This window comes from Lissotriton vulgaris, chromosome 7 (genome assembly GCF_964263255.1).
Source record: "Lissotriton vulgaris chromosome 7, aLisVul1.2, whole genome shotgun sequence".
Classification (NCBI taxonomy): domain Eukaryota; kingdom Metazoa; phylum Chordata; class Amphibia; order Caudata; family Salamandridae; genus Lissotriton; species Lissotriton vulgaris.
In genome coordinates this window covers 937,459,638-937,463,440 of record NC_141695.1, presented here as the reverse complement: position 1 = coordinate 937,463,440, position 3,803 = coordinate 937,459,638, and positions in this window count along the sequence as shown.

Here is a 3,803-nt window from a genome sequence, read left to right as displayed (position 1 = left end):
TAAAGTATATTTACCAAACATATCAGTATAGGCATTCTAGTACAATATTTATCCTTTTCTTAATGTACCTGTTCTATTAATTATGATCTCAATGCACTTCTAATAGTTTTTCATAAATTGCTTATACATCTTACAAATGGAATCATGACTTCGCAGTTTACCCAAAAACGTGTGAAAGGAATTGCTATTATGCCATTTTATTTATACCTTCACTTATGTAGTTTAATTGATTTTCCATACAACTTATGTATTGCCGCCACAGAGACCAAAATGCATTATTAAGGGTAAGAAACAATAGTTACTGGAATATAATAGACATAGATGTTATTCAATATTGCTAATGTTCAGGGCAAGGTGTTGTGGAACATTTTTGAGACAGATCTTTGTTAGTAATTCTGAAAATGTTTCTATAGTGATGGTTCTTTTGAGGCCCAATTTGAGATGTGAGGCATGTGTTTGATCTGTCCTTCAAATGGACAAGTTACAATATGAATCAAGTCATTATTTCCCTTAATATAATCTCTGTTAGAAGATAATAATGGGTGACAACAATTCCAGGGCCTGATGGGTGATCTTCTTATGATGGTAAGCCACAGGTAGAAGTACGGCTGCCATTATTGGTGGTATTATTTTCTTCTGTGCTGGAGACATGTGGTTCTTCTCTTGTAAAAAGGTGTGGTACTTATTCGTGTGCATAAGCAGGGCAATCATAATCTACTGACAAACTATCAGTTATTTTCAGTGTTTTGTCTGTCTGTGTTCAAATGCAGTTCTGTCCTGTGATATAAACATATAACAATGTTGCCGTTTTGGCTCTTATGGCTGGTTGGGCCATACACAAGGAGAAAGGGATGCTGTATGGGCATCTGTAGACTTCTTCACAGCTTTGATACCACAGAGAGAGTTAACTTCTGATGTAAAAAAACGTTGGTGGGATGCATCTCATGGCTATTTCTGCATAATCAGTGAACAATATGGAGACACCTCAGTTATAATAAAATTCTTATGAAATAGTAATTACTCTTGAGGGGCTCCGCTAACCGCCGAACATGGCGGACGCTGGGTAAAACAGATCCACGTTGAATCTGCTTGTCGAGGCCAACACTAGCTAGGGCCGCGGGCCCTCAGGGCACAAATACTTCTGAAAAGGCAGCGGAACATAGCCTGCACCGGCGGAGCGGAAGATATTTGGCTGTGTGCGACTCGGGCGCTCTGGAAAACGTTTAACATATCGGTGGCCCGAGGGTGAGGCCGGAGACCGAGTACGACGCCCCAACCCTCGGCGCCGGAGTCAGAATCACAGACGCTGGTGCCGAGAGAGAACTGTGGCAAATTTTGTGCGGACCTGCAGGAAGCGGTGCCTGGTATGGGACCGTGTGCCTGTTGTGGCTGCAGGAATCGTGGACAAAGGAGACCGATGAATGGATGCTGCGACACAAGATGGCAGAGATGGCTTGGCACAAACGCGAAGCCGGGGACCAAGTGAGTGAGGCATAGGCACGAACCCGCAGTGCTGCTGATGGAGGGCTCGGCGTGAGACTCTTGATTGCCTGCATAATCAGCCAGATGGCCTTGTGGATTTGACCGTGCGTTCAGGCGCACTTGGATCTGAGGAGTAGAACTTTACCGGAGCATGCAAGTGGGTGACAGGAGCAATTGGTGCAGGCACTTGCCTCTCGAAAAGATGGGCCACCCCTGAGCTAAACAGCCGGATCCCCCTACACAGAATGAACCAGACGAGGGGACCCCACTTAGCATGGCTGAAAGAGATGGTTCAGGAGTTGTTCCGCCTACAGCACAGGAAGAGCAGATTGACAAATTAGATTTAATTTTAAAAGAGATCAGGGATACCCGTGTTGCCCTTGAGACGCAGATTGGTATGCTGTTGGTGGGACTAAACTTATTGAAGGCAGATCACAAGAATTTGGCAGAAAAAGTGAAGTCTAATAAGCGGGCGCTGGATGGCCTGATCCCTCAGCAGACAATACTTTCATCTCAGGTGGAGAAACTGCAGCGCCAAATTAAAGGATTGCAGGATAGGGTGGACGATGCAGAGGGAAGGTCACGAAGAAACAGTGTCAGAATGTTAGGCATTCCGGAGAAAAGTGAAGGGGCCAACCCAACTGCTTTTGTGGAGAAATGGCTGAAAGACCATGTTGCGACTGAAGGACTTACGGATCATTTCATGTGTGGAGCACGCCCACCGCCTCCCCCCCAGACCTCCTCTACCTGGGAGACAGCCAAGACCGCTTATTGCGAGCATATTGAATTATAGGGATCAGGGCACGCTTTTGAGGTCGTCAGGGAAAAAGCTTAAATACTCTTTAAAAACAATACTATCTCTTTGTATCCGTATTTTACACTGGTGGTGCAGAAGGCGCGACTTTTTAAGACGTCAAAAAGAAAACGAGAATGTAGTACCTCAAATATGCTTTAATTTTCCAGCTAGACTCAAGGTGATCTATAACCAGAAGGCAATTTTTTTCGACAACACTGAAGAGGTAGGAGATTGGTTGAAAATAACATTTTCCTCTCAGCTGTCGCAGTCGCTTACTCAATCGACTGGAAGTGGGGATCTGCTCCTGCAGCATGCAGACGTTGCTACAAGGTCTAAGAACACTCCATTGGGGACGAGTCGTGGAGGTCCCCCATCTATGTCACTGGTCCCTGAGAGCCAGAGACACCCTTATGACTGCAGCTGTAATGACAGCACTGGATAAAGAGTCGACGGGCAGGACTGCGGACTCCTCCGAAGATGTGAATAAATAATCTGACTCAGACTCCAGTCTGGCTTTTTTTCCACTAGTAACCCCACAGACGGCGAATGAATATATCGGTTGGAAGTAACTTTGCATTCAGGATGGGTGACTATGTTTATATCTGGTGTGTCAATCAAGGTCGGAAAGGTTGGTCTAGGACTAACACAATAAAAGCTTGCCAAATCTTAAGTCCTTTATGAGACCTGAATGGGTTATACAGAGGGCTGGTGGGTCCCAGCTTTCAATTTCAATTTCATTTTTATTGTACAATATGTACTGTAGTGTAGTTCCTATATACCCAATAGGCTTTGCACATTGGAATAATATATACTGTAGTTTATACGTAGGACTGAGGTCTACTAAGTTTCTACCAAATATATTCAACTTAATAGTGAGTGCCAGCTAGCTCAGAGGTCACTAGAAACGTTCTCGAATTCACAAGAAGGGATTAGTTTCTGACAACCGCATAAACAGGACAACTTTGTTTCCCAAGAATAAGAAATACAATCTCTAGAGTCTCTAGAGTCGCGGAAACAATAGATAGCTATGTTACTCAGTCAATTGTGCATGATTCGTTTCACCGGAGATGCAGAGAAATAGAGAGATGGGTGTTTTCAATAAAAGTATTTATTGAACAGTCTTCTTTCTCAAGCATTGGAAATGAACTGCTACAATTGTAATCCTGTAATCCTGGTTATAAAGTACAATGTATATAATACGAGCAGTATTATAAAGTAGTACTGTAAAAGCATGATATGGTTTCTAAGCCATAAAATGTATTAAATCATACAGTAATAAATAATGACTAAAAGTACTCAACTGGTGCTTCTAAAATACGCCTACCCCGGTGTACCTAACCTAAGTCTAGTACGAGGGAAGAAGTAAGTGAGGAGTAGCCTAAGTTTAGTAGTTCTCTGCCAGGAATCTATTCCAAGAATTCTCTAAGAGGTCTAATCAGCTCCGTACCTTGGTTTTAGAATAAAGAGGTCTTGTATCTCTCTCAGGACTCGATTTCCCAGATACCCGCAAGGGTAAGCCGGAAAC